General features: G+C 43.7%; 1 protein-coding gene across 3 annotated transcripts in view; it reads left to right on the top strand.

Annotated features, from left to right (window-relative positions):
• The window catches only part of BACH2 (BACH transcriptional regulator 2), a 190,011-nt gene that overhangs the window by 30,322 nt on the left and 137,388 nt on the right, over window positions 1-22,301 (top strand). For all 3 annotated transcript variants that reach the window (XR_015257977.1, XR_015257976.1, XM_086743288.1), the window contains exon 2: window positions 10,285-10,371. The gene's annotated coding sequence lies outside the window, so the exon portion shown is untranslated. The remainder of the gene's footprint in view (window positions 1-10,284; window positions 10,372-22,301) is intronic.

Genomic DNA, 22,301 nt, shown 5'->3' with positions numbered 1-22,301 from the left:
CAGCTGTCAGTGAAAGGAAATTGTGTGTTTTTCCCTTGAGTGTTGGGATAGTTTTTTTCCCAGTCTTTCTTTGAAAGCCCTAGTAGCACGCTACTTTTTAGATCAATCTCTCTGTTTATGGAGTAAAAATCACTTTCTGCTTTTCTTGTGTTCAGAATTATGCAAAGCAGTTGCTGAATGTAAACATGCAACAGTAAATGCCATAGAAATGTACTCTACAAAGATTCCACCGTTAACCACACCAAAGAAAACAAAAATGCAAGGTTCTTCAAATTGATGTCACATGCAGGAAGTGACATTTAAATACTTACTCATTTAAAATTAAGCCATCTTGCTGTTTTCCTCTTTTAAAGTGTTGAAGATTTTCCATTAGTTAGAGTTCTCTTGCAAGAATAAGACTTTCCTTTTTTTTAAGATGCTTGAGCTATCGGGCTTCTTTAAGATGATGGTACACATGTGATTGTAACAGTTTAATGAGGACTGCATACGTTTATTTGGCTATTTAAGAACCTGTGTTAGAGGACTGACCTCAGAAACATTAGGAAATGGTAGTCCCATTGCTTATCTTTACACTTCATAAAAAGCATTGTGTAATTCTTGGAAGAAGAGGGTGTTTCAGTCTCGTTCAGTTTTTTTTCTTTGTTCTTGTTTGCTTTGCTTCTGTGGGCGTTTTTCCTGGTCTCCTTCAGTGCTGGAATATAGTATTGAAACAACTGTGTGTTTATGGCTTTTACTCTCCAGTTTTTAGCTTTTTCATCATATGGCAACCTCATGTTGAGCCTCCAGTAAACAGATTTTCTTGAATCCAAACAAAAAGCAAGGGCTGCAACGTGCAACCAGTTTTGGCTGTGAAATCGGGGTCAAAGCCACTTGCACACATCCAGTCCTGGCGGCGGTGAGCTTCAGCTTGCTGGAGCGTTGGTCTTCCCCACTCTCCCGGCTGAGCTTGTGTGCCGACGACGAAAGGTGCTCAGGAGTCCTCTGGTATGGCAGGCTGAGCTGCCAGTCCCCTCCACCGTTTGAGTTGTGTGAGCAAGCTTTTTTTTTTTCCTTCTTTTTTTGAAGGAGCATTGCCAGAGTAAAACATCTGTCCTTCCTCTTCGTTTGAATTGCTGATCCTCTGGCGTGCTGGGTGCGCTGTGGATTGAACACAACTGTCGATGCTTTTCTGAAGCATGAAAGGACAATGCATTTGTTGAATTTCTCAGGCATCTGCCAGAAGTATTTGATAGTGTTCAAGTGTCGAGATGTTATCTCAATCACTCAAATCTGTGCTTCAGCATTTCTCCATTGCCAAGGTTGAAAACAAAACCACCAAACCTGAAGTATGAACTCTTCTTTTAAATGAAGTACAATATTTAATGTACTTCTAGCTGTTAAACTTATCACAGTTGCTAATTGGTGTATTTTTGTTATTACTGTTGAATCTTCTTTATCAGAATATGTTTATGATCCTTTTATCTACCGCTTCTCCACAGCATTGTGGAAAAATAAGTCTTTATCTCCTCTGTATCTCCTATATATTATTCTGGCAGCCAGAAGTGTCTCTTTGGTATTCTGGAAGTACTGGAAGGTTTTAAAATACAGTCTATTAAAGAAAAAAAAAACTGTAAAAGATACTCTGTTCAAAAAAAAAAAAAAAAGAAAAAAGCTAAAATCTTGTTAAATAATTAAGATGCTTTGGGCTTTATTAGGATTGACAGTGTTCTTGCCATAATATATATATATGCAAAAACTGTAAGAAGTTTAATATTTTATAGCAAGGATAACTCCAAAACCTAAATCTACTGGCTTGTTTCTATGGTAACAAATATTGAAATATGTCTAGCCAACACTGTAGGTCCCCCCCATTTAATTTCTGTCTATGGGTTCTAGGAATTCATTAAAACTGTGGAATCCTTTTAAAATTGGTACATTCTGTTGTAAAATTCCCTAAGATTAATGTTGAACATAACTTTAAATTTTAACATAAACATTTCTTTGAAAGAGATTTCTTAGCAAGTGAGAGATTAGTGTTATATTCCTAAGACTGTATGCTCATTGATCTGGTATTTTTGTTCTACATTGGCAAGTTGAATTATATATTTTTTTTTTTTCTGTGCATGACTATACTTAAAAAACAGAGTTTCAGTCTATGGATTCTGCTGAAAATATGAAAGGCTGCTTAGCTGGGATGGTTTGGCTGGAAGACAACAACAGCATGAAGTCCGCACCTGCGGGATTAAATTTAGTGGTCAGGACCTCTTGGCCAGAGCGGATACTTGGGGATCCTGTCCGAATCTTAAAATGATGACTTACTGTGAGCTTCAGCTTTCAGTTCAATTAATGGCACTTAACTTTTTATTTATTACAGAGGCATCTAATTTAAGGCATTTTGTGTCTCACATCCTCTGCTTGTTTTTTCTTTTGAGGGCAGCCCAGCAGTGTTGGGAAGTAATCCTAAGTATTGACTGTGAGTTTCCATTTCCCCAGTGGTAACTCAAACCATAAGCACCTAGTCGTAGCAGTAAGAGAAAAATGTTGAGACTTTGAAGTGAAACATCAGGTTGATGCAGCGTTTTGCATCTGGTTGACTAGCCAGCGTTAGATGCAGCTGGAGGCATAAAGACTTCATCCCTCTGCCTGTGGGGACCCTGGTTTCTGCTGGGATGTGGTAAAGATCATGAGGCAACAGCAAGAAAATTTCAGAAACTAGGATTTGTGCATAACAGCTGTGTTTCAGGAGCCTGTGGTTATGGACTAAATGCATGTTTTCTCATAGAGCTAATAGCATCCAACCTTTTTTCCTTGAAGAGACTTGTAGCTGGGGGCTTGGAAATCAGACCTAACAACCTTAAGCGTTGCCTCAAAGGGCAGGGAGGTGCAGCTGGAACCGGTGGCTGAAGTGCTCAATAAAGACAGGAGGTGGTGTTCAGAAAAAGCAAAGTTCATTTGTTCGTATCCTTCTGGAGCCATAAGGAAGAAAGTGGGATATTTAATGGGAGAAGGATTATCTCCATGGTCCTATGCAGGAATGGGTGATTTCAGTACTGAGCTCGAGGCTGGTGTAGGCAGCATTTTGCTCAGAGAGACAGAAGATTTGGCAGTTCTGCTCCTCAGACAGAGCCAGCCTGAAGGAAGGGGGCGATGTATGTGCACAAGTAACCATCAAAACAAAACAACAGGCATAAATAATATTCAACAGGACCATGAGTAAAATACCCTGTCACCTCACAAGCCCTACGTGAATCTCCAAAACCTCCTTTTGTCATCGCAAACATTATGTAAAAAAAAAGAGGCGGCAGCATTCAGTGAAGAAGTTGCTTTGGGTTGGGTATGGGAGGCTTGCGAGTTCCCAGCCCTTGGCTTGCTTCACCTGCGAACGCGTTTACTTGTTGCGAGCCTGAGATACTCCTTTTTCTGTCATGCATATCCTGTGGCGTTCATGTGGAAACAGGAGCTGCAGAGTCACCAACAAGAAGGTTATCAAAGTCTCTCTTCATCTTTCAAGATTCGTATCACTGTACTGTCTGAAAGCTCTCCTGAGCTCTCATGGTACGAGGGTGCCTCCAGGAGAGCCTGGGCTTCTCATATGGGAAGTGTGTGGCTAGTGGAGGAGTTCTACCTTCACACCCCACTGTGCCACACAGTCAAGGACAATAGTGTCCACTCTCAGCAGTTTTGTTGTTTTTTTTTTTTTTGTATGATGACTTCTGTCCTTTTTCTTTTTTTTTTTTTTAAGAAAAGAAAACAAGCTCCAGTTTTGTAACTACAAGATGAAACTTGGCTTTTCAGGACAGAAATGTGAAGTCTCTATGCATTTGTAGAGTGCCTCATACAAGGAGGGTAGTGACTGAAGCCCTGGCAGCTCAGGTGAAAGCTTTGGGGTTTATTATTATTTATTATTTTAAACCAAACACAAATCTGGAGAAAAAAGTTCTGAACGAAACTGACATGTCATAAGATTTGCCTCAAATAACTGATAAAATTTTATTCATTCATTTCTTGGATTGAATGTGGAACTTGGTGAAACCACGGATGTACTTCAGCCTAAACTTTTTTTTCTTAAAAAAAATAGTTTTTTCTTAAGTAGGTACAAGAATATATGTAGCAAAATGAGTTCAGTTTTGAGGCTTTCTCACATCATACTGGTGGACTTGTCAAATTTATTTTCTGCAAAAGTAAGCAGGATCAAGAGCAGGATTATACGTATGCGTGAAAGCTGTGAATACCCCCATTCCATTAGGCTTGTCATCTTTCCCAGGCAGAGCAAGCCTGCTCGCTGCAGCAGAGCCAGTTGGTAGCCGTTGAGAAAGCTTTCACGGTGGACAAATGTGTCCACACCAGTTTTTCCACCTTACTTTAAAAACATCTGGTATGTATCAGGGTCCTACACACCCTTTTGGACTCTTGGAGCTGTGACATGAAAAAGCAACTTGTATTCTGTGATCAGCTCTCACATTCTCATATGGTGTCTGTGCAGTCAGACACATCCAATTAATGCTTTGACTCGCTCCTGTGGTTTGAAAAATACGTACCCTTGGGTTTAGGTGAACTGCTTAGTAAAATCGTGCAGATAGTGACTGTGAGTTGAGTAGAAGCACGCGTCGGAGGGAAGATGCCGGTGGTTGTATGGTCTGCTCAGCGCGAGGCAATGGCAGCGCTGAAGCCACGGTTGCTGCTATTGACCTTCGCTGTGTTTGTGTAGAACAGGAGTCAGTATTTTTTAGCAGAGCTAATGTCGGTATTTCCCTTAACATAAGCAATTGTGTAGGAAGATGCATACCAGACGATTAAAAAGTAATAGGCAGCGTGAGTGCATGCAGAGAAAATCTGCTTTGATATGGGAGCATTTGTTTCCTGCAGGAGCTATATAGCCCCTTGCAAGATGAGAAACAAGGATTTGAAGAACTGTGTTAGTTTTAAATCTCTCTGAGTGCTTAGTGCTGTCCTGATAGTGGGGGAAATTTTTTTCTGGTACCTTTTTCAGAGTCCTACAGTTTGGGCTAGCAGATGGATGGTACGCCTCTATAAGGGCTTTTATGTGATAATATTCCCGACCATAATGTGACCAAGAGCCGGTCTCCCTGCCCCATTTCCTTGCTGATGAAAATTTGGTTGCTTCTGTTTGAATCCTCTAGAGGTGAGGTTTTGAGAGGTCAAAGCTGGCCCTTCTGCAGCTTTTTTTTTCCTATCCTCAATCCTTACAGCAGAGCGTTTTTCTCTATAGTAACTTCTGCACGCTGGTTAAAGATGGAAAATGTTTAGCTTAACCCTGAGACAGCTCAAACCTTGTGCTGGATTAATTAAAAAAAAACGCTCTGTGCTCTGCGGAGCAGCCGAGCATTGTTTGGGAGGGGAGGAGCGGGGTGCGCGGGAGGATTCATCCTGCCTGCGGTCCTAGGTCCCTGCTGTCAGCGGGAGATCCCTTCGTGTAGTGGGGGAGTGGGTATTGGCTCCCAGATCTGCCGGCTGGATTCCGCCTACAGTACTGTGTGTAAGGGAGCCGCTCTGCCACTGGAGTGTTTTATTATCTGACGTCGTTTCAACACCCTTTTTCATCCTGAGGGAAAAAAAAAAAAAAGCCTTTTGGAAGAGGGGCTAGGTAACAAAGCTGTGCATTTCTCCTCCATGTTATGTACTTTGTACAAGTTGAAAGGCTCATTCTGCCTTTCATCTTGCAGACTGTTTTCTGCAGATATTTCCTAACTTTTCCCATGACGTTTTTGCCTGGTTCTTCAGAAGATTGTGCAGACTGAAAGAGACTATTGTTTCCGCAAGAGTGCAAGCATGTGCACATCGGCTAATCTGGTTGGTACAGGATTTCAGGAGTGGGTGTTGAACTGAGGAACAGGATCGGGATGTGCGTGCCTACGAATTCTTGCAAACAGCGTGCTCTCTTACTCCGTAAATAATACCACATTTCACTTTCTAGGTTCGCCATTTGTGTTTCTCCAAAAGTTGAACTCCGGTACCATGCGATGTAAACAAGGAAATGGTGTACAGGAAGATCACAACAGCTTTGGTTAGCAGAGATTGGAAAGCTGGTTCGGTTTTCAGTCCTGCGCCTGGATAGGTATCACCTACTTGATTGCATGGAGACTCAGCGCATTTATTTTTCACAAACATCATAGGTTTAAAATTGGTACTTAATTGTCTTTCTTGCTTTCTCCTTCCCCATGTCTGCATTTTTATTTCTGAAGTACAGGATAGGGAAACAAGTACTTCTTAGCCTGGCATTTAGGAGGCAGACTTTGGCAATCAAGATGCATTTGCCAGCTCTTGAGACACTGCAATCTGAACCTTGCATTTACAACAAACTCCTTCTGCAAAGTAGTTTGCATACAAGACATCATGCGATATGGTTTTGTTTCTTTCCAATCAGATGGTACTGCCAGGGAGCAAAGAAACCACCGGTGGTTGTTTTTGTTTTACACCCGGGATCTTGTCAGATGCTGCCTCGCCACAGATTTGTTTCCCCTTTTGGGAGTGTTACCTAGAAGATGGTGCTGGGATAGCTCCAGCTTCCTGGTGGTGACCCAGATCTCTGCTGGCGATGAGATCTCATCTCTGCTGGGCACGGAGTGAGAACAGCAGTTGCGTTTTCAACCACTGATCTGCAGGCATGTTCCCATGCGGTGTCTCCAGGCTCATCAGCAGCCTTGCAGCACCGTGGCTATTGCTGCTGACGTGCCCGTGTCTGGCGGCAAAAGGCGAGGTTTTCTTCCACGGTCTGGTTTCATGTAGGCCTCGTAAGAGGGTGTGAGGCAACTCCAGGGTGTTTTTCCGTGCTACTTTATGTACATATGAGACAGCATAAAAGTCCTTACAGTTTTTTTTTAGCAGCAACAACATTGTATAACTGACAATTCACTGTATCTTCATTTTAATACGGTTTCCTTGCTTGGTCAGGAATAGTTGCTGCTTGTGAATGACTCCTTGGAACTAGAGGATCCTGGCTGGGAAGGCTGAAACTTGCTGGTAATATAAGAATTGATGAGGATTTATACTGCGGTTTGTTGATGGATTTTGTCTGGCTGAGGTGCTTTTTGATGGATGCACAGGAATTCCCAGGTGTTGATAAAAGCACTTGACCGTAGCCAATTTTGTAAGAGGATAGAGAAGAGAGATTGTGAAGTGAGGAAGAGTTGAAGGGTTGTCTGGTTCCTTTTCATCTAGGGGCTGTTGCATTTAGCAAAGAGCTTACAGCCTCACCCATGGTCATGCGTGTGTTTTAGCACCTCTGGACCAAACCGCTGCGCTGGCTATCCTTGAAGGGTTTTTCTACTGCTTCCATAGGACTCAACATGGGTCAACTGCCTTACCCCACAGACCACCTCGCCACTTGCCCAGGTGATGTTTCTGAAATTGCTCTTCCTTTTCAGCAGCTCATGGGCACAGTGTGGAGCACTGGAACTGGTCTGGGAAGCTGCCTTTTCCTATCTGAGGCTCCTTTTGTTTGAGAAAGAGCAAGACCTTGCTGCTATAGCCAGGAATATTTGAGACGTGTTTTTGCTGACAGTTTTCTGCCCTGCACTCCTGAGGATCGGATGTAGGGCAGTTTGGAGAGTTCCTAGCAGTGGAACTCCCCATTTGCAGTCAGTGAGTTCATTAGAGCCCTAAATTATTTACCTTAAAGAATTCAAGCCCTGAATTATTTACCTTTAAAGTCTGTCTTCCTGTGTTGTGAGTTTGGTTGACTGTAGACCTATGCTTTGTTGTAGGCTCTGAGTGTCTAAGGCAGCATAATATCTAGGGTGGTTTCACCTCTTTGCTGTTAATTTTATTTTTGTACACAAATACATTACAATATTATTACTAAGGTCAGAGTGCAACTCTGTAAGATATAAAAAGGATTTGTGCAGACCTAATTTTAAGTCTTGTGAATGCATGAACAGTTTGCAATTATGTGGTTGTGCCCCACTCTTCCCATAAGTCCCCTGCATAGTGGCAAGCGTGCAACTGCAAGCCCTGGGCAAACGCCCTACTCAGCATTGTGATAGGATGAGGGGTAATGGGTTTAAAATAGAGGAAGGTAGATTCAGACTGGCCATTAGGAAAAAATATTTTACACTGAGGGTTGTGAAACACTGGAACAGGTTGCCCAGAGAGGTGGCTGATGCCTCATCCCTGGAAACATTCAAGGCCAGGTTGGATGGGGCTCTGAGCAACCTGATCTAGTTGGAAGTGTCCCTGCTTCTTGTAGGGGGGTTGGACTAGATGACCTTTAGAGGTCCCTTTCAGCCCAAACTATTCTGTGATTCTATGACCTTGGTTTGTCCCTGCTGTTCCATGTTTGGCCCTGGGCTTTCATTTATGGCACACTACTCAAACCCTACTGAAGGAATATGTCATTTCCTCACAAACTTTTTCTGTTTATCAGTGTCAGGCTTGAGGGTTTGACAAATGATTGGGGAAGCGTTGCCACTTCTTTACAGGAAGAGAGTTAAAATCAGAGGACAAAGGATCTTGAGGATCTTACAGCTTTGCTGCTGAGATGTGTCTGTACTACGTAGTATGTCGCATACTGGTAACACAGTTCCATTTTGCTGCAAGCGTTCGTTAGTGTTGCTTGAGAGAAGCCAGGGTTTCAGGTTGGTTAGGAACTTGCCATTAATGGCCACTTGGGAAATACTGGGTTTAAATGACTGTAGCGGCGCTGCGTCGGAGCTGTGCAGCAGCTCTCCAAGGCACAGCTCATCTGTGGGCTGTCCTCTCTTGCAACGTAGCTTTGGTACACCAAAGCAGAAAGAAGGAAAGCAAACAAACGGCAAATGGCATTCACCAGCATAGTAGAAGCTTAAACACAGTACATTGGCAGTGCTGCAGTTGCACAGCCACCGCACCCCACAAGGCCTAACCAAGGTTGTTGCTCTCTCCCCATCCTACCTCTAGTTGTCCATCTCCGTTAAGGGAAATTCCTTGTTTTCATGTATTTTTCCCCGCCGTCCCCTGGCCCGGGTCTTGACTGCTCTGTGTTGAGCGTAGATGGCTCCATGCTGCTGGGGCTGCGACAGGGAGGGCACCTGGAGCAGGGGAGAGGGTTGATCCCTGTTCTTGATTGGGAGATGGCCCAGGAGCAGATGCAAGAAGAAAAGACCACCTCAGTCCTCCTCAGCCCTGGACTAGACCGAGCTTCATGTGGCCTGGCTAGTCCCGCATTTAAACCCTCTGTTCCAGAGGTTGTCAGAATTTGCTGAGTCTTTCCAGCCACTTTTTCGGGAATGGCTCAATCAGACCACTGCGACTGAAACCTCGCAATGAAACTTCATGGCAGACGTCCATGTCAATGATGGTCAGAGTGTGCCCTGAAATTGCGGGAAGGGTGTCACAGCCATACCCCCCAGCCCGTGGCTGTGTTTAATTCACGTGCCCTTTGGAGACGCGCAAGGGATCAGGTACAGATGGCTGAGTTGTGTCTCCTTAAGTGAAGGGGTTTGTTTTGTTTGCTCTCAGAGAAAGCGATGAAATACTGAAGTTAATGGCATTTCCAGTACTGAAAATCCAGTCACATTTTTTTCTTTACTTATGATGTGTCTTTTGGCCATTCAGAGAGGCTGGTGGGTTGGGTTTTTTTTGAGATTGTATCCTCAGCTGGGTTTCTACCATATGGGCTTTTTTCTTCCTTACTTAAGTGTGGAAATTTCTTATATGAAGCGTACATTTCAGTTCATTGGTGTATTGGCAGGAGAATTTGACACTGAAGCTTAAAGCTACTAATATGTGAAGTGGGGGGTAAACAGACACTGAAAGAACCTTTCGAGAATTTTCAGCAGAGTCACTGCTTAAATAATGTTGTAGGTGCAAAGTTCAGGGAAACTGTACAATTAAGTAGTTTACTGTCAATGTAATTTTGCAAGTATTATTTTTACATTGCTGCTGCTGTTATTAGTGGCATGTATTTACTGTTGAAACTGAAAGAAACTTAAGCAGCTCTCTCTTCCACCATGTTTCGGCTTTTGATGGCACCACATGTCTGCTTGGCGTTGGTCCCAGCGCTGCCAGGCGGGATGCCCTGGGAAGAGGGAAGAGGATTTGGGCATGGGGAGAACTGTGTTCTCCTGCGCAGCTGTACAAGTGATGGGCTGTGGTACCTCAGCCACCCCTCCAAATTTTTCTCTGTTGCTACTGTTTGGTCAATGAGCAGTTTTGGGGAAAGGACTTTTTCTTGTTTGATATCTTTATGACACATGGCACAAAACAAAAGACCTAAATATCTGCTGGGAAAGCCAACTACTGTAATGCAAATAATAGTTAATCATGTGAGTTAATAAATTCTTCTCTTTTGTGTTCTTTTTCACACAGAGCGATGAGGCAAGGGAGAAGTTTTTAAAAGCAGAAAAATGTGATTGCGTAAACATCGTTGTTGGCAGGAGGACTCGGTGGATTCAGGTAATAATGAGACACTGCTTTTTATTATATTTTAAAAACTGGCTAGGTTTCAGGCTGACAGTGGCCCTTTGTCAGGGACTGAGGAGTAGAGGAAGGTAACAAGGTACAACAAGACCCCAATAGCTGGCTGCTAAATTAATTCAGACCAGGTGAGAGGGTGTGAGTGTTCTTCCAGTGTAGGTGACCGCTGAACAGGGCAATGTTACTGGGGCTGCGGTAGGTTCCTTCCTTATGTCAGGCTGTTGAATCTGAGGCTGTTCTTTTTTGGGGGGGTTTAAATTTTTATTTTATTTTATTTTATTTTTTACCCCAAGAGATTCTCCAATTCAACCTCTTACAGCTGCATCGATGTAGGCAGAGAAGCTCCATGCCTGTTTTATGGAAGAAGGTCAAATGATTAGGTGTCCCTTCAGACTGCACAACTCTGAATCTATGAATATTTCCCTTGAATTCCTCTTTTAAAAAGATTTCTGGATCAGAGCAGATCATTATCTGCTAAAAGACCCAGACCTAGACCTTTACTGCTTTAGAGGACTACTGCTGGTTGATTTCTATGTGTCAATGAAGACAATTTCTTGTTGCATGGTTGTAGGAAGCCTAATGTGTGATATTTAAGCATGCTACTAATATGTTTGCAACAATCTTATCTTAAAATAATGGACTTTAACATACTGAGATCCTGTTTTGTAGGAAATGTACATTGCCAGCTAAAATGCTTCTCTTATGTTTTTAATCATTTTAATTATTTCCCTCACTGAGGGGGAGTGGAAGATGAAGGGGGGGAGTTTACAGTGCTAATTGCACTTCACGTTCATAATTGGTGCCAGATCCTACCCTCAAACTTCTTAGGCAATCCCAGTGAAGTCATCAGGCTTTTCACAAGCATATGGGTTTTCCCCATGTGTATTTGATTCCAGGATAAGGGCCTACAGCGCGCTTTTTCATGCACTGATTTCTCACATGTATGAGGAGATTTGAAAAACATGCCTCTTTTTCAATGTAGCCTCTTGGATTTTCAGCACCCATTGGAGAGGTTCAGCAGAGCTGGTTGCAATAGGCTGAGCTGATTTTAACTAGCGAGTCCTCTGCGTTTTCTTTGTTAGGTGCTAGGTGGGAAAAACACAGTTGTGGCTTTGCATTGCTATGTTCGTGACCAAGAATGATGTTTAAATAGTGTGTGAATGGGTGTGAATTTGATATTTCCTAGAGCCAGCTTCCTTTTAATATTAAATTGCGTACTCTGGGAAGATAGTTGCTGTATCAACGTTGGTATAATGACACATTATTAAGAAATCAATATCCAGTCATAGAAACAAGTCCTGGTGTAAGCAGTTGGGTGCTTACAGCTGCGATTTGTATGTATTTGCAAATGTAATGGGCTTTTTTTTTTTTCCCTTGTAGCACTGGTAACTTGGATAAACACTGTACGAGTGACTCATTGCAGAGTATAAACTTATTTTAAAAGAGCAAGTGTGGGATTTGCTGAGTATCTTATTGCTTGCATCCCTGAACGTTTGCATTACGTCATGATTAATCTTAAATTGGGCAACCTGAGAGGAAAATAACTCCTGATCTCCCATAGGTGATTTGAGAAATAAACAGAAGGATGGAAGTGCTTTAAAAACATAAATAGTAGTTAGAATTCATAAAATCATAAAGCAAACATATGGTACAAGGTCTTCTAAAATACACTTGAAAGCTTTTTTTATAGTTTCAGAATGAGCTTGTTTAGTTATCACAGGAAAAGTAAATATTTTCATTTCTTTTTCTTCAGTGCTCTGTCATTCCGTTCCTCTTTCTTTTTCTCTGTTTTCCCCCTATTCGTTTCCCCTAGAATCTTCTTCATTTGGTGGGATGGGGAATCAACACCCGATGTGCCTAGAAAGCCCTGCTTGGGAGCGGGAGATAACACTGCCAGTTGTCCTCCTGTTGTTATGTTCATTCTTAAAGTCCTTCTACAGTCAGGATAGAGTTGATGTAATCCAAATTGAACGCTCCCTGCGCGCATGTGTGTGAGTGAGATGCGATGGGCAATGTGGTGGCTCCTGGATGGATCAAGAACACACCTATTTTTTAATGTGGTACCCCAAGCATCGACGCAGAGGGATGCAGTCCCTCTGTGTGTGTGTGTGCATGGATGTGAGCTTGCCAGGGACAACATGCCACAGTGTCCCCACTCTTCTGCTGCATCCTCGGTGGGGCGACTGTGGTCCCCTGTGCTTTGAGCATTGCAAAGGGAAGGCAAGGCCACTGCTGAAGGGGGGTGAGGGAGGAAGATGGGGAGCAGAGGAGCGGGGGGCCGGGTGGGGAAGAGGAGCTGGGGAGGAAGACGCGGCTCCGGAGGGAAATACTCTGTGCTTTGCAGTTGCTTGTGTGGATAGAAACCAGATGGTGCGCTGGAACACCCGCTCGCTCGGGCGACGGTGGAGCCAAACATATGGTTAATGGTTAGGAGAAAGAGCTTTGCGAGCCAGGGCTTTGCTGACTGCCTCGCATTACAGATTGTTGCAGTGTGTCATTACATTGCCAAACTAAGTGCTTAATACCCGCTGCGGGCGCTGGGCAGGCATTTGCAGGGAGGATGCTGAGGCTCCCCGGGCAGGGCGAGAGGCTGACATCATGTGCGTCCCCCCCGCCACACCCCCCACACCCTCCTTTCCCCACTGGAAACGCCGTAAATCTCCCCTTTTACAAGCTCAAAACCTACAGCAGGCAGTTTTCCCATTCTGCGTGTCTTTAATCCATTTATTTCCATCAGCGTATGGTTGGTTTTGCCCTTTTTGAAGCCTTTTTTTTCTTTTTTTGTTTTTTTTTTTTTTTTTGGTCCCTGAGCAGCCAAGTTCACCTCGGCTGCAGCACCGCACTTACATGCCCAGCATCTGAAGTTCCTGCTCTGGGAGCTTTGGGCGACACCAGGCCCATGTTATCTAAGGAACTGCTGAGCTCATTCATCTCCTTTTCACGGCCCGCTTCCTTTTATTTTTAGCCAAATCCGTCAGCCCTGACAGGCGGGTAATTTGAGCCAGAGAAAGGGCAAAGCTCCAGGTCCTTTCCACAAAGCAATTCTTCTCCTCCCTCCTGGGAAGGCTCCAAACTTGGCCTGCTCCAGGCAGATGGATTTGTTGAGTCATGTGAGATCATTTACACAAAAACACAGCGAGGCAGTGAAAAGGAAAAAAAAAAAAAGGCAAGAAAAAAAAAAAAAAAAAGGTTGTGGAGGGGGGGAAGGGGTGGGAGAGCGTGCGCTGCCGGGGCTGCTGCGAGCGTAGGAAATGTGCTGCGAGGCAGCTAGACAGAGGAATGCAGCAGATTCATTCTTGTATAAGGTAATGTCTCGTTTACAGTACAGGGTGGAGCCAGCGTGGAGGAGAAATCACTCAAAAACAGATTACTCATTTGAAACAAAAATTCTCCTTAAAATAAATAACAACAACAACAACAACAAAAAAAAAAACCAACAAAAAAACAACAAACCAACCAACAAGCAAGCCGCGCGCACGAGCACGCAACAAAGGCGGCGTTGTTGACAGCACCGGATTACAGTAGCGGTAAACTCCAGGCTGGGAGGTTGCTGGAAAAATGAGTTTGCTCCGTGATGCAACCGGAGTTTGCTTTGTCTGGCCGCCAGTGCGAGCGGGGCGGCGGGGACGGGGAGCCTGGCGGCGGCAGCGTGTGCTTCGCTCTGTCCGGGGATGGTTTCAGGCGGTGTGGAGGGATGGAGGGAGCGATGCAGGATCCCGAGCAGGCAGGCTGCGCTGGGGCGTCGTTAACAGCGAAAATGGGGGGATGTGCATGGAGGGGGCGGGGGAGAGCCTCTTCTAGTTTTGGTTTTGCACTGGTTGTGGCATGATTTTTGTTACATCAGGGAGTAAATTGCAATTAGGTTGAATGTTGATTTTGTTATGGTTTGCAACCTAAGCTAACCCCAGCGTGTTGGGTTTGGGTTTTTTAAGTGGGTGGTAAGAGAGAACGTCAAACTTGGGGCTTTTCAGATCTTGATGCGTCCTAGAGAATGAGGTTGGGTTAATTTATGCAGTGTTCTAACGAGATGCATTCAGACCTTTAAATAGACATGGACTGTATTTAAATATTTTTAATATAAATTCCAGTTACTCCATGCTTCTTAGCGAGGCAGTATATGAATATCAGTGTTTTGTCCCGACGAAGATGAAAAATCAGAGTAGGAGCAGAAACTGGAACTGGAAATTGGTCAAAAACATGTGCAATCCAACAAGTTCCGTGCGAAGCGTTTAGTTATATTCTCAGCTGCAGTTAAGGAACTCGCAGGAGCATGTAAAAATGGGTTTGTATTTTAACTTGACCCTTTGAGCAGCGTTTCTGTAGACTCTGCAGCAGTGTTTGCTGAGGTGCTTTCCTCTGGGGAGGGTTTGTCTGGAGCCTGCCTCCCTCTGCTTGGCCTTGTCTTCCCTTTTTTCTCCTCCCACTTCTTTTTTACACTTTTGTCTGAAAGGCGGCTGGCTTTCCCAGACCGCTTGTTGTGCTGGGCTATGCGGCGCAGAGCATTGGACCTGGGGAGAGCCTTCGCTTCTCGCACTTAAAGAGTTTTCTCACTTGGTGGAAACCCTTTGTCTTCTCTGTGTCTTGATCGGGCTGCCTCATTAATTATGTTGAAGGAGGACTTGGCAGCACCCCGCATCCCAGCTGGGGTCTCACACTGCTCAAATCCACGATGGGGTCCCTGCGCCTCCACTTATGACGGATGTCCGGGGTGAGGATCAGCAGAGGGACAAAAGTACAAGGATGAGCAGTTCAGCCAGGTTTGGGACCTCGATCGTGCAATAATCTGTGGCCATAGCAAGGCAGTTTTTAACGAGGAATGGCTGTAGATTTCTCTGAGATCCTCGGAAAGGTCCCAGAGAAGGACCATGTTGTTATTTTTTCTGTTTGCATAGTCACTGTAACTTTCTTCCCCTCTTCCCCAAAATAAGTAATTATCTTACATTTACTGTTGCTGTGAGCAACATTTCCTGCAGTTACCCAGAGCTGCAATTCCAGTTAAATTCTCACTTTATAAGGCTGATCTCCCAGCAGTGGCTGTGGGATTTCCAAAAGAAAAGACGGTTGTGAGAAGCCAAAGTTTTTAAGATTTTTGTCTTTGTGGACAATTCTGCATAATTCTGCTGTTAACTTTTCACATTCATTATTGGTTGGCTTGATAGCTTTGTCTCTATTTATGGCACTTCCAAGACTTGTAGTTTTTTTAATTCGCCGCAGAGCGCCCCACTCCCCAATAGCTCCTTTTTCCATGTGGAAGATGCCGCACATGTTGCTTTTTGCTTCTTTACGTCAGACATCCAGCCCGACTAGATGGGTTTCGGGAACTGTTCATGACCTGACTATCAGGAAAATCAGCCTTACTCTTCCTTCCCTCTCTTTCACAGCTGCTCAACTTCCTCCTCTTCTAAAATTTTGTTGTCTGTAAGATGCTATCAGCCCCGTAATTCTTTTATCTCGCTTCTCGTATCGCTTCCATTATTCTGCTCCTACTGCCTCTTCCTCTATCTCACGGTTGGACCAGAAATTTCTCTGCTGACAGCATCTTCCCTCCTCACACAGACCGCGGCGCTACCTCCTTTGGGATCTGAGGAAGGATGAGTTTTGGAGTTCAAACGTGTTGTGTCATGTCCCACACTTGGCTTCAGCTTGCACAGGTAGAGGGCATCCTCTCTGGTAATTTTTCTTTGATTGCCACCTTAGGCAACGAGCTTGCTCTCTACCTAGGTCGAAGGATGAGCAGAGCCGCCTTGGTGAGGGAGGCACTGAGGACCTCCTGCTGAGGTTGCTCTTTCCAAAGCAATGCAACTCATAGGCAGGGGTTTGCTTGCCTTCCCCCAGGCTTGAGAGCATGATGTTTCCTTCCAAAGACCTTATTCTTTTCCCTAATTCTATAACCTTCCACAATCTGAAATTGTGCCAAGGAGAGATGCTCTGGGAATAAGATAACCCTCTAATTTTAAGATCAAATTATCCTGCTTGACAGAATTGGACGGCAATTGCCTCCTGCAGAAAACTTGGGCAAACTTTATAATCATCTGCAGAGGGATCGGCAGGCTGAGAGGGTGATGTCTAAGATGAGCGGGGCAGTGACCTCACTGTATCACAAACCTTTGTTTATGGGACTTACAAAATAATCTCAAAAGAAATAAATCCCTAGACTGATGGCCTCCTCCTTACAGAAAATCATAGAAGTTACGGTATAGCGGTGGCAATTTCCTCTTCTTTGTGTATGCTTCCCAGGGCTTCCCAGGGGACAGGCGAGATTTGGTCTAAACAGATTAATCTAAATTTCCGTGGAGCTTTTTAAGGCATTAAATCTATGTGAATTTTTATCATCCAGCAACGAACTGGTGCAGCGGTGAAGTGCGGGACTGTTTGTAATACAGTCAGAAACCTAGTCGTTTTCTGGTTGCGGCCAAATCCCATTAGCTGTGATTTCCCTGCTTCCTTTTCCTCCTGTCGAGCCTTCTGGATAGTGGCTTCTCTTAATAGCTTGTTTGGAGAATATGCTCTGAAAATCTCCCAGCCACTCAGCTCCTCTCAAAGCAAGGGGAATCTCTGGGAGCAGCTTATCACCCGCTCATCGCCTGACTTCCATTTCTGCTAGAAATTCTCCGTCGGCCATAGACCAGACAAGCTTAGATCTCTTTCCTGTCGATTTGGTCGAGAGCAGCAGAGGTAGAAGTCTTTTTGGAGATTAAACTTTGCCTGTTACTTTCATGAGAGATCAATCCAGACAGCACAGCCTGCCCAAAATTAGCTTCTGTAATTCCCTTGGTGCATCCTTAGGGATCCTTGAGAGTTGTCCGAGAGTTTCTAGCGAGGATCTGCGAGCACCCTCTGACACTGCCCTTACAGTAGCAGGTTTTTCAAGTTTGTGTTAAAAAATATCAAATTATTTTAAGGCTCTGTTCACTCCATTAGCTTTTCACTGATAGTTCCTGTAGCATTACTGACTGCTAACGTGATCCTTTAGTTTTTTGCCTTGATTCTGCTATAAATTAAATTGGTGTCAGCAAAAGCTGCTTCTAATCACCATTGTAAAAATGTCTTTTTTTTACCTGTCTGCAGCCTTTGTGCAGTTAATGGGAACATACTGTTGCTTCCTGATAAATTCATTCTTGTTTAATAGATATTTGTGGGCCATATTTGACTTTAAGTGGATGTATCGCGGCTCTTAGGCTAAATAGCTGGGATTAGCCACTGGTTACTCGTGCCCGTTGTTTTCCTGTGTCCATACTGAACTGTGTGTGTTACAGAAATATTTTTAGTTACAACCTTGTCAGATTTGTTTAAGGAAAAGAGATGTCCTCAGTTTTCAGAGATCTGTATCTGTGAATGAGTGGAGTTACAGTAATGTTGATCAAATTCTAAGTGCTAGAATGAAAGGCCCACTGTTGCCTGAAAAGTAAGACTTGCTTTTGCAGTAGTAGAGCAATTTACTTATATATCCACTTCTCTAATTGCACTGTGTAAAGACCCTAAAGAGTCCTGCTAATCAACGATTTCCTTACTGCAAGCAGTGAAAAATCAGATTTAAAATGCATTTAACTGATGCTCAGTTCCACATTTAATACCTCTTGATTACGATGGTCACAGCATAAATAAATACATCTGATAGCTTACTTGATCATGCAAATGTTGGCTGTCTTTCTCCTTCATCAGAATACTCCTTTTATCAAAGATTTCTGCTGTCATAGAGCCCCAAGCTGTTGATTAGGTAAAAGGGAATGCCATATATGGGAGAATAAACCAGCACCCGCAAGGTAGCTTCCTACTAGAAAATAATGAGATTTCTTTTAGCATCTTCAGCTTGTTGCTTACTATGTGAATAGTTTCTCGAAATTAATAATGAAAAAATAAAATTGTCATGCCTTCTGTGAGAGTGGCATAAATAATTAAAATGGGATATCTGTCTACTTGGTTTTTGGGTTGTTTGTTTATTAGCTTCCACATAGTACCATGAGTGGGTTTGAAGTCCCTGTGGTGGGCTTGGACTGTGCTGAATCAGCTCAAACTTGTTGCCCCTCTTCTCAATGCCATTCACGGTGATTAACGGTGTTTGGATGGATGGCAGACCCAGATGGTTATTATGAAATAATTGTCTTCTCCTTGGAGGCACCACTTGGGCACAAGCGTCAGTGAAGCCTCTTCTGCAGCTGGTGACATTGGAGACAGCGGCACTGTGTGCCGATCCTGGGGAGGACATCTCGGATGGGGTAGCCCTGCACTGCAGAGGGTGTGCATGGCACAGCCAGGCTCATTCAGCTGTGCTTTTTGAGAGCGAGAGGTTAAAAGGACAAAGGTAAACCACGGTCTGAAGCAGACTCTTGCATCTGGCGAGTCTGTTCTTGGTTGACGCTCATTTGGTTACACAGCTCAAGTGCAGCGAGAGTTTCACCCCTGCCCACGGGCTGACAGTCACACGCCCAATGGGAAGTTATTTTTCTGCTGGGTTTTGCCCCTTGTGAGTGTTGTCATCGGAAATAAGTGCAAATAAAGGGGCAGAGGTTTATGGAGCATCATGGCCTGTTCACTATGTAAAGTAAATCTTCTGTGATTAATTCTCTGTGGGGCAAAGGAGAAGAGGAGTTCATGCCCTAAACTCTGGAGAATTTTTGGTATTTAATGCTAATTTTAACCCTGAAGCATCAGTGAGTTAATTATAGCTCAAAGTGCTGCATTTAGCCTTCATCAGGAAGCATTGGATAGCATCACTGGAGGAGCTGTGACAGCAGGGAGTTCCCACATACACGCGGTAGCACTTATAGAAGACCTAAAGGTTGGTATTTCCAAAAAGAAGTGGAAATGCACACGAGTTGGTGACACTTATTTTGATTTTCAGTACAGTAGGTGGCAGGAGAGACAAAGTGACAGCTTGGCTGAGGTAGCTGCTTGTCCACATACTGCAATAACAAATGAAGGCCACACCACATCTACACTCAGTATCCTGGGGAAAAAGTGCCGTCATATTGCTGGGTGCTTCTGTGAGGTCTGTCATCTGGTGTGATAAACACGAGGACCTAAGAATATTAGACACGTGTGGTAATGCCCAGGTTAAATGCCATACTGCGTCTTCTATTTCCGTGATGTCTTCAGGTAGGCATCAGGCTCTAAGGGTTTCATGGTCACCTAAGCCAGTCCTGGTTGAGTCTGTTCATCCTCTTTCTCTCCCCACTGTGTCCTTGGCCAGGACTTCCCCTATTCCCTCTTACACCAACAGGTGCTGCACCATGAACTAACAACAACTAACTAAATTAAAGATGTGGTTGGATTTTGGGCAACTTGGTAGAACCATCTTGGCTCGTGCTCGTGAAACTAGAGTTGAGGCGAAGGAGCAAGTGATAGGAAAAAGGGACTGATGCAGTAGAGCTGCACCCTTGATCTACCACCCCTATCAAACAGGATGGAAGAGATACTTCTCTAACAGATAGTGAAGTGGATGCTGGAGACTTTTCTAAGCCAACATCTGATATTCTTGGACTTCTGATCTGCAGTCGGATAAAATAACCTGAAAAGCCTGAAAAATGTGTCCTTTCTAAGCATATAACAGTCTTTTCTAATGGAGAGGCAAACTGAAGAGGTGAAATTAGTGTTTTCCCTTCTGTCTCTTAGATATACATCTCCTTTATAAAGGCGAAAGAGAAGTTCCTCATCCCGCTTCAGCTGAGATGAACAGACTGTTTCTTTTCTTATGGGAGATTTGGCCTCCCATTGCACGTAAGGACAAAATCTGCTTTGGTGCATGTATAACTTGAGCAAAGTCAATGAGGTTGCATTTATAAAACAGAGAAGGTGATTTGGCTCAGGTTTGTAACTGGAGAAAGGAAGCACTTTTGTCCATTGGTTTATAGGAAATTAGTGTATGGCTAAAATAGGCCCACCCGTTTGCTGTGCTTTTTTTTCCAAGAATTCTTTTCTGAAGGACTTTTGATCCTGATAGAAACAGCTTCATTGTGTAGGCCTGCCAGAGGGCATTGAATTTGCCTTAGAGCCAAAAAGAGCAGACAGTATTTGACTCGTACTTGTTAGAGTAACCCTTACCATACGTACCAGCTCCCACTGATGACTTTAGTCCTCTTTGTATCTCTACTTGGACATAAACTTTGAATTGTGGCGTATCAAAACATGCAGTTGTATGATGGCCTAAATTCTGCATATTCATTTGATGCGAAGCCCTGTTGAGCAATTCCTTTTCATTACTCTTTGTTCTATTTCTATGCCCATTGATTTCGTCAGATTTTTGTCAGCATTTTTTTCAATACATTAATGTTGTCTTTGTTGTTGAAATTGACTGAGGGTTGAACTGGTGTTGAAGTTGTAAAACTGCCAGTGTAATGTAGTGGCAAGGACAAGACATCGGTCTTGTCAGCTTGCTCGATGGTCTTTGCTGGAGAGCCTCACTGCCCCAGAGATAGAACCTGAGCACTTCTGAGGATCTCAAAGAGGGTGAAATATCACACTCATACTGATGAGAAATAGAGGCAGGAATGCAGTGATTTATTGAAGGTTATGGAGGAAATCTGAAAGGTTGCTATCTAGGTCTGTTCCACCCCACCCCAGGAAGCCGAATCCCGTGATTTCTAGTTTGATGGAGTTTACTTCCTCTCCCCTGAGAAACATGAGACTCTTCCCGTTGGAAAAATACCTGTTGTTACCATGGGAGGCACAGGCACACATTTACAAATTTGGAACCCAAGTTAAGACTCATTGCCGTGAAAACTGGAACATTTAGAGAGTAGCTAGCTATAGCTGCAGTGTGAAGTATTAAAAGGGGAAATGGTCTGAAAGGCACAAACAGTTAGTAGCTGCTCTGTTGTTGCTTTACGTACAACTCCAAGAGTTTTTAGTAGCTGGAACAGAGGAGGGACTGGAGCATACACCAAGTTTGAGCAGCTCCATCCATGAAACTGTGCAGTTCCATGCAAGGCCAGGCCCTTTCCTGTAGAAAAGCCATGTGTAAAGAACGGGACCTTGTTGGCCGAGTTTGCCTTAAATAGGCTGGTGTCTTGCAGATATCGATATGTTGATTTAAATCGTATGGCTGCAAATTGTTGATTGTCTCTGTAACCACATTTAACTATGGAGTGCTGTGCTTGGTGAAGAGGATCAGGAAGGGGTCCCTATTATTTTAAAACAGCAGCTGTCTGAGGCTAATTATGAAAAACATGCCAAGTTGAAATACTCATTTTTTAAATGAATTTCCATAAGTAGCTCATAGGCAGGTTTATGCCGTGGTGGAAGAAGTCTGACTGCACTTTAATGTAGATACCTGGATTGGTGATTAGGAAAAGGTTGTTAAACAACTGGAATTTAAATACCGGTACAGCTTCATTGTAATAATTTCCCCAAAGGCACATTGGTAATTCTGCTAAATAGAGAGTTTAATAGACTTTAATAATGTGTACTTTGGAGACCCTATACACAAAGGAATTATGCATAAAACATTCATTACGGTAAACTGCTACCTTTGCATGTAACGAGGAATCTGACGAAACAAAACTGATGCGTTGTGTGTGGCAAATGGACAGAAGTCATCAGCGTCGCCGTACCTATCACTTGACCTGTTGCGATCAAAGTTGCAACCCGTACCATTTGACCTAACAGTGAATGAATTATCTGAGGTAGATGTTAGTTTATTTTCTGAGGAGCCTTTTGCCAACAGGAGGGCCGTGGTGGTTCACAGGGCTTTGTTTTCCTTTATGTGCCCCTTCAGTGCCGTGAGAAGATACCTGATAGAAAGTGCAGAATAAGCTCATTTTAAAAAAAAAAAAGACAAGAATAACAACAAACAACTTTAGCAAGCAGCTCTACGTGAGCCTAGCGTTGGATTTTGATTTGATTTTACTGTGTTGCTGCTGAGGGCCCCGCTGGAGAACAGGCGAAGGAGGAAGGAGCAGATGCTTTTGGTA

This window comes from Chlamydotis macqueenii, chromosome 3, assembly GCF_036417535.1.
Source record: "Chlamydotis macqueenii isolate bChlMac1 chromosome 3, bChlMac1.mat, whole genome shotgun sequence".
Lineage (NCBI taxonomy): Eukaryota > Metazoa > Chordata > Aves > Otidiformes > Otididae > Chlamydotis > Chlamydotis macqueenii.
This window is presented reverse-complemented; position numbering and strand designations above follow the sequence as displayed.